The sequence below is a fragment of the Podarcis filfolensis genome (genome assembly GCF_964270895.1).
Source record: "Podarcis filfolensis genome assembly, chromosome: 1".
NCBI classification, from domain to species: domain Eukaryota; kingdom Metazoa; phylum Chordata; class Lepidosauria; order Squamata; family Lacertidae; genus Podarcis; species Podarcis filfolensis.
Window position 1 is genome coordinate 60,683,996 of NC_139604.1, and position 15,818 is coordinate 60,699,813.

A 15,818-nucleotide genomic window follows, 5' to 3' on the forward strand; every position below is an offset into this window, starting at 1 on the left:
TTTAATAGATGCCTGAAAATTGGAGGAATTAAAAATGCATACATTTGGTAATGCCCATCTGTTACTTTATTTTGCTAAACTTATTCATATGATTTAGTATGCAACTTGGAGGGCAAGATATATTTTTTTGGAATGATGTATATTTTCCCTGTAGCAAATTAGGCCTTTAGGGGAAGAGGGAACAAATTCAACTGCACTTACTGCAAATATGCCTACTGGAAGCCCAGAAAAACTGGTGGGAATGTGTGCTCCTTATTTCATTTTCCTTTAACTCTGGCTTAGTTTTCTTCCACTTATGCACTTTTTTGTGTTCTGGAAATTTAGCACTGAAAAATTTATAGGTATATCTTGCACATCTTTAAACCCCTGGCTGCCGTCCCTTCTTTTGTGAAAGTGGCAACATAACATTCTGCATTTCAATTCAGTGCTTTGCCTTTAAAACAGAGGCAAATTGGTTAGCAATTATGTCTGTAATTTGACAACTTAGTGCTTTAAGCATATTTATGGATGTGTTTGAAATCGCAAAATATGTCATTTGCGACATGAAGCTGTTCTGAGGAGAAGATTGAGTTCCCTAGACAGCATTATGGATTTGGGTGTGTACAGTTCTCCCCTTGCATTATAGCTCCCATCATTGTGCGTACCAAATGCATTTCAGACTTACTGTTTTGAGGGATACATTCCAGCATGGTCTTTTTTCCCAATGAACCCTCGTCCTTTGCAGAGGATTCTGGGGCATATTCTAGCCCAATCACAGTTAAATGTAAGGGGGACTGGACAGCTCTGGACAGCTCATGTTTCCTTAGGTGAATTAATAGTGTATCTACCAGAGATCTAGCATTTATTCTCAGTGCTCCCTCCCTGATTCTTTTTCTACAAGTTAGTTTCTTTCCCTCTCATTCTCATACATTTGCCACATTCATTATATCATGACTACCTTTCCTCATTGCTGTAGGGAATAGTGATTAAATGGTTAATGCTTGAGGCTGACAACTAGGATAGGGGATTCTACGGGTTTGTCTGCACCATAGTTTACTGTGTGTTCTCAGCTGCTTACATTCCCATTAATTTGCATAGTCCTCAAACAACACCAGTCTTGATGCTTTTCCCTTGTAAATTTGGGTTTACCCAATACAGCAATGATCTAATAAGTTGTGGACAATCTGGCTCAAAACTGCTTCACTTGTGGTCACAGACTATTTGTTTCAGTATTTTGCCGTAAGGTGGATCGATGGTCACTTTCTGCTACTCCCATTTTCTTGCCCCCTGCTTTCCATGCGTTCATTTCTTAGCAGGCGGCAAAAAGAGTACAATGAAAGCCCCTTTTCAGAAGCAGATTATAAGAAAAAACAGTTGTAATCTTTTGTATCGTTAACCTGTTCTAGGCTGTAAAACTTAACAGGGCTTTCCTCATTTAGCTATTTGCTTGAAATATTTTCAGCCCACCCTTCTTCACAAGGGACCCCAGGGTGGGGTGCAGTAGCGCCATTTGAAAAATAATAACCATCAGCACAATGATAATCAGCACTCTTGCATCTGCCCGCAAGACAGGATTTTAGGTAGCTCTGAATTTCACAGGTTCCTTTTTATCTGAGAGGTATTGTAGCTCTGAATGCAGTGCTGTGTCCCTGCCTTAAGAAGATCTCCCTGCGCTCAGTAGTTAAACAACTATTACACTGGCAAATAGCAACAGTCCAGGTACAGGCTTGCTTGGAGGCAACTTGGATATGTTCTAGTCTGGCTTCAGGGCTGGCCATGCCGCTGAACCTGCCTTAGTAGCCATGGTTGATGACAGTTGTTGGGAGAAAGATAGGTGGAATGTGACCCTGCTTGTTCCCCTTCATTGATTGGCAGTTTTCAGTACCATGGTATCCTTTTGGAGCATCTCAGAGAGGTGGGGGTTGGGAACCCTATGCTTCAGTGGCTCTGATCCTACCACCAGGGCCATTTCCAGAAAGTAGTTATGGGAGGCTGAGCACCATGGGAGTTGTCCTGTTGTGCTCAGCAGGGTTTCATCTTGTTCACTAAAGCAGCTGGTGGTGGCGGCAGTGTAAGTTACCGGTACCAACATCTGAAAAGAACTGTGATTTTTTTTGCTGGCTGGGTGGAGGGAAATAGTTTATTGTTATGAGAAAGTGACCCTCCAAAATTAATAATTTGCCCCCCCCAAATGCTTTTTATTGAGATTTAAGAACACCAACACCAACCAACAAAAACATCAAATCTTTTTACATATTACATATATCCTACTTTATGCTCCATAGAGCCATTGACTTCCGTCCTTCCCTTCTGCAAGTTTTCTTATTCCAATCTATAATTCACAGTTTCATTGGTTAAAAATTACTCTGTGACATAAGATTTAATTCAATCCTGCCAACGTTTGCATATTTCTACAGTTCTCACTTATATAAACCATAAATTTACTCCATTCTTTTTGGTACTTTGTCTCCTCCTGATTGCGAATTCTTTGTGTCAATTTTGCCATTTCAGCGTATTTGACCAGCTTTATCTGCCATTCCCTTACAGTCGGAATCTCCTGTGACTTCCACTTTTGGGCCATCAAAACTCTAGCTGCTGTTGTTGCATACAGATATAATCTTTGGTCTGTCTTCATAATATCTTCTCCCACCAAGCCTAGCAGAAATTCTTCCAGCTTTTTTGGAAAGGTATATTTAAACATCTTTTTAAACTCATTATAGATCGATTCCCAAAACTCTTTTATTACATGACCACCACATGTGGTAGAAATCGCTGTCCTTTTCCTTGCATTTCCAACAAGTTTTGCTACTTGTCCTATACATTTTTGCCAGCTTGGTGGGAGTGAGATACCAATGATAGACCATTTTCATAACATTCTCTTTTAAAGCAGAGTATGCAGTGAATTTTAGAGTCTCGTTCCAAAGTTTAGCCCATGCATCATAGTCTATGTTATGTCCCAAGTCAATAGCCATTTTGTCATGGCTTCTTTTATGAATTCATCTTTCTAATAAAAGATTGTACATTTTTGTTTGTACAATGTACAAAATTAATAATTTGGAAATGAGTCACTAGGTGCAGACCAGTACTCTAGCAGTTTTTACTTCTGGGTATAGATAGTCCTATAGCCCTTTAAATATCTCCAAAAGACATCTCTGCTGATCATGGAATCCTAGATCATGATCTTTTGGTAATACAGTATACAAATACTGTAGTCAAAAGTTATTTGCTTAACCCATCAATCACCTAAATGGCACCACCTGACCTTATTACGCCACTGACGATGGCGCACTCCTGATTTCTCTTTGGGAAGGGGCAAAAGTGTGCGTCGCCACACCTTCCTGCAGGTATATTGTTACCCCTTCCGGCCAGGGATGCTGTTTTCCCTGGTGGTGTTCTGATATGTTATTTTACCTGGCGCCATCTGCATGCTGCTTTCCCTGGCGCGATCGGTGGTATGTTTTTAGCAGCGTGAGACTCCCTAAAAAAAGCTCAACAGTTTGGAGGGCATTTTTTCCAAAGTATTATTTATTTAATTTTTCAGAGGACAAGCCTTATATTCCCATAGCTCCCAAAGTCCGATTTATAGGTCTCTATAAGGGTGACTAACCAAGAGACATACATCACCAGTTCTCATGAGCTTCTCATCTCAGCCCTGCTAAATATGTTGTGTGAATCATCAGAAGCACCCATTCCAATTTGATGTGTTGCCACAAGCCTTCTTAATGTCTGCTGATCCAGCAGGGTGCCAGATCACGATCATTTTGCATGTGATAAATGAATCAAATTGCTATATGCATGTTGCAGACTGGGCTAGGCAAGGAAATAAAACTGGCTTCTCACACGGTGTTTTTGTGAAGCAGGACATTAGGTATTCCAGACTCATAGCTACACTTTTTGCTTATGTTGAACTGCAGTAGAATAGTAGAATCAAGCTTTGTTACACATCTGTCCTGTTCTTGGCCCTTTGGCAATGACTGGCTTCTTCTTCTAGCTGTGCTGAAACACTCCTTTCCTCTTCCCTCGTGAAAGAGGTTTCCATTTGTCTGCCTGTTTCTTAGGGCACTTTAGAAATTCTTTAGAACCTTGGTGGACTTGGTTGAGCTAACTTCATTGCTGTGAGATGGCCATGGGTGGTGTGCGTGTTTCCTTTCCATTAAACATTTGTCCAGAATTCTTCAGCCTCCACCAGCTGCCTGCACTTTCTGATCTGAAAAAGGTTCATGGGACTTGCATGGCAATGTTTCCCCCTTATGCTTTAATTTCAGTATGGGAAGCCAGGGAGGCCGGCTTGCAAGTGCTTGAATTCTTTAAAGGTAAAAATATGGTACTTAAAAAAACAACAGCAATCAAACGAACAGCTGTCGGGTGCATAGTAGGCAGACCCTTCTAAACTTACAGAATAGCCCAGCTGAAGGCATCATGGCATTTTAAGGAACTTCAGGCACCCAGGAAGACAGCAAAGTACAGACCACCAAAAGGATGATTTGTGCAATGAAATAAAGAAACACCTCTTAGGCATCTTGAAAGTGAGTGCAAACAACCTCTGCACCTCAGTGATGAGAATGTCACTGAGGATATTTGCAGAGGATGCTGGAATAGGTTGACCTTGGTCTGTTTCAGCAAAGCACTTCTCATTATGATAAGCAAGAGTGCATGGTCGGGGCAGCTTAACACAGTTAAGGTAGGCTTAAGTGGAGATCCTGAATATGCATTCTTGTATTGTGATTTTTAAACATGTCGTGTTTGTTTCATTTTTAAGTAGGCCTGCTTCAGAAGTATAAGTCAGTTCTTGCCATCCTATTCTATTTCTGAGTCCTTCTGTTACTTCACTAATGCACACAATCATGTTGGCCTGGAATGTTATGGCAAGATTTTTCCTCAAAGGTTCCACAGTGGAAGTTTATGATGATGGAGACAAACCAAAGTGCAGTAAGAACAATTGCCACTAGTTGTCGCTCAATTACCATTTAAAAGATGGAATACCTTTAGGAAAAAATTGCACCGCAGCTGCTCTTGCCAGTGGGGGGGGGGGATCAGCTTTTCATGTTCAGCTGCTGTTGAATCTTGATTGTGGGGTTTACACAGATTGCTAAATGTGTAGGAAATTCTTTTTCTCTTTCAGATATTTTTGATAGCCAGAAATATGTTCTCTCTCTCTCTGTGTGTGTGTGTGTCTCAACATTATCAGGCTTTCTTTTTAATTTTTAATGTATTTGGCCTGGATGTTGTTGTTGTTTAGTCGTTTAGTCGTGTCCAACTCTTCGTGACCCCATGGACCAGAGCATACCAGGCACTCCTGTCCTTCACTGCCTCCCGCAGTTTGGTCAAACTCATGCTGGTAGCTTCGAGAACACTATCCAACCATCTTGTCCTCTGCCGTCTCCTTCTCCTTGTGCCCTCCATCTTTCCCAACATCAGGGTCTTTTCCAGGGAGTCGTCTCTTCTCATGAGGTGGCCAAAGTATTGGAGCCTCAGCTTCACGATCTGTCCTTCCAGTGAGCACTCAGGGCTGATTTCCTTCAGAATGGATAGGTTTGATCTTCTTGCAGTCCATGGGACTCTCAAGAGTCTCCTCCAACACCACATTAATTGGAGGAAATGAATGAATACATGGTGGAAATATTACATTAGAGGAAGGGCCATAACTCAGTGGCTGAGTATCAGGTTCAATCCCAGACGCCTTCGGGTGGAACTAGAAATGTCCCCAGGCTGAAACCCAGAGAGCCATTGCCTGTCAACATTGACAGTGCTGAACTGGATGGACCAGTGGTCTGACTCTGTGTAAGGCAGTTTCCAATATTGCCAATGCTGAGAGAACAAACACGAAAGTAGTGAAACATTTGGGTCAAGTGATGACAGGCAGACAGACAGACAGACAGACAGACAGACAGACGGTGCAAGACTTTTAAGATGATTCTGCTCGAAGTGGAATTGGAAGGCAGCTTGACTTAAGCAAATAGGTTTGGGTGGTAAATCTGTTAAGATAAATGTAATAGGATGCTAGTCAAACTGTTGTGTCCTCAAAGACTTAGTGAATGTTTGTAAAGCCTACCAACCCAGCAAGCTGCTACAACAGATCTTTAAAAAAGGCATCGAGCTTATGAACACTGAAGCCTTGAGGAAGACATCATCACTTAAATGAAGATGATGGAGTACCCTATGTGCTCATCTTAATGGATGCTGTTGCTGCTTCCTGAGCACCTGGCGGGGGTGGGGGTGGGAGATCAGTATAGATTGTCACCTTACATTATTAGTATTTATGACATGAATTGCCTAAATTTTCTTTGCAGGCCTTGATTGCGCTTGGTGCTCTGAAATTATCGAGTCAGAGGCAGTTTTCATTTAAACCACGGAAGCCAAAATTACAGGAAAAATGCAAAATGTGGCCTCTGTATTCGTGTGTCTGTATGTGCTGCTGTAGACCATTGCTTCTTATAGTATCTGCTGATGCTGGGATCCACTCTGCTGGTTCTCCCTGGGAGGAAATAAATAAATAAATTTGCAGACAAGGAAACTAGCTTGAAGCCTTGGTGTGCTTGTTAAGGTGTGAATCTAATGGGACTGCTGGAAGTTCAAAACATCTGGAGGGTTCAAGATTGGTGAAGGCTGGGTAAGCTTGCAACCAGAGTAGACTAAAACAAGGAGACTTGGGTTCAGATCTCAACTCAGCCATGAACCCTACCTGTGGCTTGTCATACTATCTTAGCCTAATCTTTGCTAAGATAGGTTGTGATGGAAAAAAAATGAGAGGAAGATTTATATTGTGTACACTGGCCTGAGCTTCTTTGGATAAAGGCAAGATTGAAATGAAACAAACCAATAAATAGAAGGGAAAACTGAGCAAGACAAGACAAGGCAGGGACAAAGTGAAGCAGATCAGAGAAAATGTGATGGGCATGTATGTGCATCTGTGGAGTATGTGGGGAGAGGGAGGAGAGATCAGTCTATTCTGTAAGCAGTAAAATGGAAACCCTGTGGCTGCTTTATCAGCACAAAGGGCTGAGCTGGCACAGCAAGTGGTTACAGGGCTAAGCAGAGATTATAAACCCAATTTGAACTAATTCTGGTATAAGGTGTAAGACTGTGTAAGAGTCTTGTTTCCTACATACGAGGTTCCAGCATTTGTGTGTTGTTGTTGTTGTGAGTACATTGGTTTGTTGATTATGCAAAGATGTCTCTAGGTGACTTTCTTACACAGTAAAGAAGCAACCAAGTTGTACAATAAAACAAGTCCAACAGGAGCAGGTGCCTGGTATTTTGTTTGTTTGTTTCCCTCTTTTTCTTTTGCTTGCAGCAGTTGGTATAAGATAGGTCGGGTGGCACAGTCAAAAAGTCCTTACTCCTGGATTGAAAATAAGTGGCATTAGCAACAAAGTTAATAAGAATATGAAAAAAATGAATTGATAATGGATGAAAATATAGAGTTATAATATGTTAAGATACAGAGTTAAGATAAACGAAAGAGGGTAAGGATTTGCTGATTTGATTATTTAAATGGGAATACAAAAAGGGAAGGTGTGAGGAGGCCAAGGAAATAAGCTAATGAGTTCAAAGTTACAAAAAACGGATTTGTTTTTAATTCTTTTTTAGCGATTTGTCTTTTGTATTTTGTATTTTTATTCCTCTTTTTTCTTTTTTTCATGTATTTTTCTATGTTCTCTTTTTTGTATCTTTTTCTTTTTATATGACCTTTTTTCATTTTGTAAACTTATGTTTTTGTAAAACTTCAATAAATATCTTTTTTTTTTTTAAAGAAGTCCTTACTCCTGATGGTGCTCCACACAGCTACAACAACAACAATTTATTATTTATACCCTGCCCATCTGGCTGGGTTTCCCCAGCCACTCTGGGTGGCTCCCTACAGAATATTAAAAACACAATAAAACAAAATACAAACTATACAATAAAACAGAAGAAAAGTTTTGTTTTTAAAAAGTTACATTTATACTAAAATTAAACTAATCCCCAGCCCCAACTAAATGTTTATCCCACCCCCAACAGAGAAAGAAGAAATAAAACAATCAAAATTTAAAAGGCCACAGATTAAAAACTATTTTAAAACATTTTAAAACATTTTTTACATTTGCCCCAGTTTGTTCCAGTCAGTCTGGGCTCTTCAGGACTCCCAGGAGTCTCTTATGCTGAGCAGAGTGAGTCTGGTCTCCGCCCCATAGGCCAGGTGGAAAGGGCCTTGCAGGGCGCGGCCTCCAGACTCACAGCAGGGCAATGTCCTTCCGGTTTCCCAGGAGTCTCCATGATGTTAGAAAGGTTCTTAATGCAGACCCAGGCCCATAGAAATGCAGACCTTGTTCTTTTGCCATTGTTGGCTGGGCCTTGCATTGCAGCATGCAGGGTAAGTAGCCTTTACACATTAAGGTAGTTTAGAGATTTTTGGGGGGTTGTGGTGCAGGGATTAGCTGCATGAGGGAGTTGTCAGATTGAAATCCCAAGGTCTGCCTAGCTCTAGACCTGTTGTGGGTCCAGGATTTGGCATTTTGTCAGCCCCCCTGTCTCTGCCCTTTGGCTTTAGAGGTGCAGCGGCTAACTGCCAGAATCTAATGGTTCTGGTGCCTTTTATCTAGCTGAATTCCAGGCAAAGTCTGTGGGATACATTTCTGCGTACTGCCGCTTGCTTGGTTTGGAGGCATATCAGTTTGTCACATCAGATATGGAAAAGGTGGGGCACTGAGGCAGATGGCTCTCCTGGTTCTTGTAGAAGGACCGCCTTTCATATTACTGTGAGAAAATGTGTGCTTACACAGTTACGCATTTGGAAGAATTTGTCTGAAAACCAATCCAAGGGGAGCTTTTCGTTCTGCTTTCGTTGTGGATTGCTTTGTGCTAAAAATGTATCCTCCTCCACTCATAAATCTGTCACACCATTCCTTTGTTTGCTTTCTCTGATGGCAGTTTTTATTCCGCTGCATACTGTTTACTGCATGGTTTTTGCAGTTTTAGATGAAAAACAGAATGAAAAGTCCCAACAGGAAATTAAAAGTGCATAAAACCCTAAAATGACTTTTTAAAAAAGAAAAAATCTACTGGCTCTGACTCTTGTCTCTAAATGATCCACACTTAATTAAATCTTAATATTTTTAAAGAGCTTGTTCCGTGAGGGATTTTAAACTCCAAGTAGTATCTGCTGTTCTGCCAGAGCACAGCCTTACTGTGTGTGAGTGAATGTTTGCAGTAATGTTTTCTGTTGATAACAGTTGTACTAGCCCGCTACTGCTGATACTGTCACCGGAAGTGCTTTTTATGTTGCTTCCTGAGTTTTCTGGATGTTGATGCTAAATTAAACAGATGTGCCTGTATCTCTGTAGAGATGTACAGCTTACTGATTACAGTTTCTTAATTTTTGAAAATGTATTTTTGAAAATGTATTGTCACTTAAGAAAGGGTTACGACCCTAATATACCATATTTTCCCATGTATAACACCCCCCCCTATTTGGGGGGACTCAAAATTAAGAAAATGGGTGGAGATTGCCCCCGTGTATAAGACAACCCCCCCCTTTTAACATTTTTTAGTAGAAAAACCCCATGTCTTATACATGGAAAAGTATGGTACTTGGTTGTGGGGTGTATGGGGTGTTAGGGAAGGGGAAGTACTTCTGGTGGGAGACATGCTGTGCTCCTTCTGGTGTAGTTTATCCACCTATGGTCTTCACCCTGTTCTCAGCTCTTACCTGTGGCTCCTAAAAGCTGTCAGCATGTGACAGCAGCCACACCACGGCAACGGCTTTGACTGGCTGGCTAAATCAGGTGAGGGTAGCCAATGGGTCTCACACCCTCGGTGAGTTAGGGACTTTCCCTGCATGCAAAGACAGGCTCCAGCAGATTGAGCTGACGAGACCAATTATGGGTCCAACGGTCAGGTCAAGAAGGTGGTTTCTGCACGTGCTATAGAGGGAAGTAAGGGGGTGATGCAGCTCATCAACCTGTGAAGGTTGCCCATTGTCAGGCATGGAGAGTCCCATATAGGAGAAGGAAAACTGATCCTAAACATCTGCTGCCTTGCAGGATATCTATGGGAGAAGAAAAGTCTAAGGAGTAAACCCTACTTCAGCCTGGAGTTGAGTCCCTAAGACCAGGGGAGCCAACTTGGGCCCCAGGTTATAGGTGCCCAGTACGCTTGATGTCATGCATGATCCCTGGCCTTGGAACCTGACTTCTGGTGGCACCAGGAGGTTCTGAGACCTCGGAAAGCATCTCCGAGGTCTTGTGAGACCTCAGAAGTTGCGTTGGGGCCCTGTAGTGTGGGTACTGAGCACCCACAACAATTGCATCTGGGAAGGTCACTTAGGTGCTTTTAACGCAGTGGTTTTACTTTACCCTTAGAGGTGCACTCCATTGTATCTTGAGACAGACAGATGCCAACAAGATACTTGGTTGTTTCTCTTGGTTTAGATTAAAACAGCGGTTTTAGATCCTTAAAAACGCTTGTCGTTCAGTGAAGATAACCTTGTGCCTGTCATATTGAGTAGCATATTTACCACCCAATAACCTTTTTCATTCCCATGTATGAGGATAAGCAGTTCCCAGCACAAAACAGTGGTTGTATCTGTTTACCAGGAACAGTGTCACACAGCCTTAAATAAGAAACAAAACCACTGTGTCTCAGCTAAGTGTCTGTTGCACCCCATACAGATAAACCCCATTAACTGAGCTATTATGATCTCACAGGTTTTATAAACTTCTGTCAGATGAGCTTAGAACTGAAGAAGCAAGAACAAATTTATATTGACACTGTGGTTGCTTCCAAGTTCCAGGCAACTTATTTAATAAGCATTCATACTGAGGAAGACAATACAAACTGCAGGAAAATATTGAAGAGTCATAGAGAAATCTACCTGTCTGAGCCCCCTGCCTTTACATTGTCTTAGCAGGTATGATGTCACTGGGACCTGCACAAACATATCATTATTACCTCGATATTCTATAGTTTAATTACCCAAGAACAGGGGTCTGCACTGCACACTCTTTCCCTTCCCCTCACATCATGCTCAAGAGTTAGCATCTCATTCCTGGTGTCTTTAAACAATAGTTTCCTTTGCCATCTGAAACAGGGAACTGTGTTGTAATGTTGTTTTACTAATCAAGATATACAGAGCCATGGTTTGATCGTGTGGTGTGTCAGATGAAGGGCTCTTGGTACTTTCTAACAGTTTTTTTTTTCATTTTGTGTTGTATGTGGAATAACAACAGAGGATTTACACTAGTGCAGGATTTTTATTTTTTTACAGGCATTCTGTTGTGTTCCATCCTTTCTCTCAACCACTCATGCTTAAAAAGTCAAAAGCCATTTCATCCTTCTAGTATGAAGCAGTAAGGGAGCCGCTGTTGGGTGATTTTCCCTCTAGCTTTACATTCTCTGTGCTAAAATGTTAAAATTTTGCCAGTTCTTTCCTTCTTTGCAGCTAGAGTAATTATATCTATATATTACACACCCACCCCAGCTCTCTAATTAAGGGCCAATCAGATTAGCAGGGGTGAAAAGAAAAAACAGTTAATCATGTGGAAACCAGCAGGAGGAGCCTTAAAGAAAAAGAAGAAGGGGAAATAGTGATAAGAAATAGCCCCACCTGCGGAGTTTCTCTACTCTTCCATTCATCATTCCTTTTAGAAGTATTTTTTTTTCTGTAGTAGGAGAAAGCATGTGATAACTGATGGGGGAGAAAACAGTTTGATTACACAAGAATGTCAGTACCATTCCTCCCCCGCCCCCCAGCAAAATGTGGGTGAATGAGGCATGGCGATTTCATACAAAATACCTCATCTGGAAGAACCTACAGTTTCAGATCCTGGCTAGTACTCTGACATTAAATCACAGTTCCCCATTTCAGATGTAACGGGAAATTGCCCTTTAAAGACAACAGAATTAGAACACTGAAGGCAGCACATGAGGAGAAGGGAGAAGAGGGAGAATGTGGGCCTGATACTGATTCTCAGCTTAATATACTATTAAGCTTTATGAACTTTGTCTGGAACTCTGAATCCAATTTCCAACTGCTTTCTAGTTTAAGTGCGCTCTCTCTCTCTCTCTCTCTCTCTCTCTCTCTCTGTGTGTGTGTGTATGAGAGAGTTGTTTCATAAACTCTTCTTCTCCCACACCTTTGGTTTTCTTTTTAATCATTCTGTTAAGGAAAACACACTTTCTTGAGAAGCTCATTAAGCCCCCATAAATACTGTGCATCTCAACATTTACCCTCAGGAATTAGCAATTGATTGATCGTCTCTCATAATTATGTTTTCAGCCATCTGAAGCCACAAGAAATTATTTGGAGTCTATGGTTGGAGTTATTTAAAGTAGCTGTGTTTAACAACACCAGGCCTTTGGGAACTGTGCTGATTAAGAGAGGAGTGCCAGATGTCTCAGGTATACTAGGTATCAAGGAGGGATTAATTAATATTTTGAATAAATATGTAATTTTCTCTACACAAGTCTCAGGCTGTGCCTAACAGAAATGTTAGAATCCATTGCCAACATTCTTGACAGGAAAACCCGCCAAATAAAAAATTACTTTTTTTCTTTTGCACTTTGCAATCATGTAGGTGGAATGGACCCACCAAGGGCACTCTAACCTCCTAGATTTTTCTTTGAGGCGATTTTGTCTCTGGAAATCAGGTTACATTCTCCATTCTCCAAGCTCTGAATAACAACAATTAATAATACTTTACATTTTATATAGCTCTTCAGAATACACACATGCACATTGCATACAGTTTCTGCTTTTAAATTTTTACCGGGATCACATTGTGGTAAAGGATGGGTTGGCTTAGTGCTATGTATGAACTGGTCCATGGAAATAGAAAGATACGGGATTTAAGTCAACTGGAATTTTAAGAAGGATAAATGTAAATAATTTTCTTCCTCATAAAATGATCCTCTTATTTAATTCTAGAAAATATAAAATGCTACTTAGACTGTAAGCAGAAAATTGCCTTAATTATTAACAATATTTTGCCATATGGCTTCTAATAATGGATGTGGGTTGTTGGAATCCTGCACTTAAGTGCAAGATTCCCATAGGCACTATAAATCTGAAGGGAAATATTTCAGATTTCAGATTGGGAATGATGGTGAATTTCTGGTGAGCTCATTGGATACTCAGGGCAAGAATAGGATGAGAGGCAGGGCATAGAGAGTGACCTGTGTAAGGATTGGAAAACAGAGATTGGTAGAGGATAGTCTATGTGGACATGTGCTATATTCCCTGATCCCTGAAGGTTTAGCAAGAAGCCTTATTCTTATCACATGCTGACCACATATTTCCAAGCTTCTCTGTTGTTAGAAAAGAGAGAAATATATGTAGAAAATGAGAGCTGAAGTTATCTAGCTCCGTATCTGTGCCAGATTATCTGACTGCCAGCTCTGTGCCAGATAAATTTATGCACCGACTAGGTAAATTTTTATTGTATTTATTAATTTACTAAATTTGTTTACCAGCCTTAATCCTGGTAGCCTCCCTGGGGAAAGCATTCGGAAAGCAGGGGCCACCACAGAAAAAGCCTGTTCTTGTGGTGCCACCCCCTGGACCTCTTGTGGAGGGGACATACAAAGAAGGGCCTCAGCTGATGATTTCAGGGTCCAAGTCAGTTCATATGGGGAGAGGCAGTCCTTGAGGTATTGCTGTCCTGAGCCATTTAAGGCTTTAAAGGTCAAAGCCAGCACTTTGAATTGAGCCAGTTCAGTTGGCCAGGATTGGCATTATATGCTCAAATTGTCTTGCCCCAATGAGCAACCTGGCCGCTGAATTCTGCACCAGCTGAAGTTTCCGAACTGTCTTCAGAGGCAGCCCCAGGTTTAATGTGTTGCAGTAATCTAATCCACAGGTTGTCGGACCATAGGCAACAGAGGTTAGGCTATCCCTGTCCAGATAGGGGTGCACAATCATGAAAATTGTGCAAGGATAAACTGGAACCCCTCCCCCACTGGGCATGGTATTTTATACATGGTGGATTGGGGATAATAAAACGTAAATAGCTGGAGGACGTATTTTCCACTGTTAAAAATCAGTTTATTGGTGTTTTTTCTCTACTTAAAGTTAATCTTAAATCTTGTTAATCTGAGCTTTGATTACATGTATGCGTATACACATGCTTGTTGAAGCAAAAATAACTCTCATACATTATAAGAGGAACCGCAGCCATTTAGTTAATTTCCTCTTGCCTTTATAATGCTATAAAGCTATTTTACAAGCTGCCACTATGAAGCTCAATAAGAAAAAATGGATTATTATTTTTAAAAAAGGAAAACACTGGAAATCACATCTTTATGTGAGAGTACCTTTGTTACCGCTGAACTCAATGGTCTAATTTCTGGACTAATCTTTTCCTTAAGCTCTTTCTTTCTTTCTTTCTTTCTTTCTTTCTTTCTTTCTTTCTTATCCTCCAGCAAGGCATTTTGCGGAGAAGTCTGTAGGTGACCAGATATTCTAAATTTTGGGGGAAGATAGTATGTTAAATGTTAAATCAAAATAAGCTGGAAAGTATGTCAGTGGAATTGAGTATCACCGGGAGATAATTTCTCTGTTGCTAGATAAAGGCTATCATAAATCCTCTGTGCTTTTGTATCATATCAGGGGTGCTGAGCCTGTGGCAGCGTTCTTGCTAAGGCGGCTTTCTTTCTATTATCCTAAATGACAGGTTGCATTATTATTCAGTACATCTCATGAATAGGAGCGCTCACCAGGAGGCTGCCCAATAGATCTTTATTGATCTAGGTCTTGGCAAATGCTGAAAACAAACTTTTTTGCAGCTAGCCTTGTAAAGTACAGTTTTCGGCACTGGTTTGAATTCCTGACAGCAGTGATACCAAGCAGTCATGGCAGGTTTTATTACCTGTTCTTATACAGTGGTACCTCGGGTTAAGTACTTAATTCGTTCCGGAGATCAGTTCTTAACCTGAAACTGTTCTTAACCTGAAGCACCACTTTAGCTAATGGGGCCTCCTGCTGCCACTGCACCGCCGGAGCACGATTTCTGTTCTCATCCTGAAGCAAAGTTCTTAACCTGAAGCACTATTTCTGGGTTAGCGGAGTCTGTAACCTGAAGCGTATGTAACCTGAGGTACCACTGTACCTGCTGTTGCTCATGCAAACATTTATTACTTTCCAGGTGACAAAGGAATGGCAACATGTATGCAGCCAACCAAAGTGGTGAATAATTGCCTGATTCAGTCTGTTTTGGTTTCCTTAGCAATGGGCCACTCAGTTGCCTGTTTTGAAATTTGCAAAGCAGTTTGAGGTCAAATTTTCTCAGATCTGTGCCAAAATTAAGGCAGTTCTGTTGGAGGTCTCTGGAGCACTGTCTAGTTACAGCCAGTGAACTCAGTTTCGGGGTTTTTTCTTTTTTTCCTTTTTCAGTTGTACAGAATAAAGTGAAAAAAGAAGAAAAATGTGCAACGTATGCTAATACACATATGATTATTATTAACCTACTATATTCTGTATAAACTCATTCCAAATATCAATATACTTATCTAAACAAAGTCTGTGTCTATAAGCAATTCCAGTGTCTATAAGATTCAGTTGTTGAGGCCTGAGGATGTGGACAGGACACTAGATTCTCCTGTCACCTTGGCAGGCGATAATGTTGAAGCTCTGGTTGATCTCTGGAATGGAGAAATGACTAGGGTGGTTGACATGATCACACCTGAGCGTCCTTTTCCACAGAGTAGAGCCAAACCGTCTCTCCAGGTATGCTGGATCTAGGCCATATGGAGGCACATAGACTGTGAACAGGACACAGAAGTTAACTGTTGTAAAGTGAATGTGGTATTTTTGCCCCAGGTCCATAGGAGATGAAGTTCCATAGTCTGCATCCTTTGCAGCTGGG

At 41.1% G+C, this 15,818-nt stretch overlaps 1 protein-coding gene across 7 annotated transcripts in view; it reads left to right on the plus strand.

Annotated features, from left to right (window-relative positions):
- Positions 1-15,818, plus strand: part of TSPAN4 (tetraspanin 4) — a 500,953-nt gene that overhangs the window by 123,887 nt on the left and 361,248 nt on the right. The gene's annotated exons all lie outside the window — the stretch shown is intronic.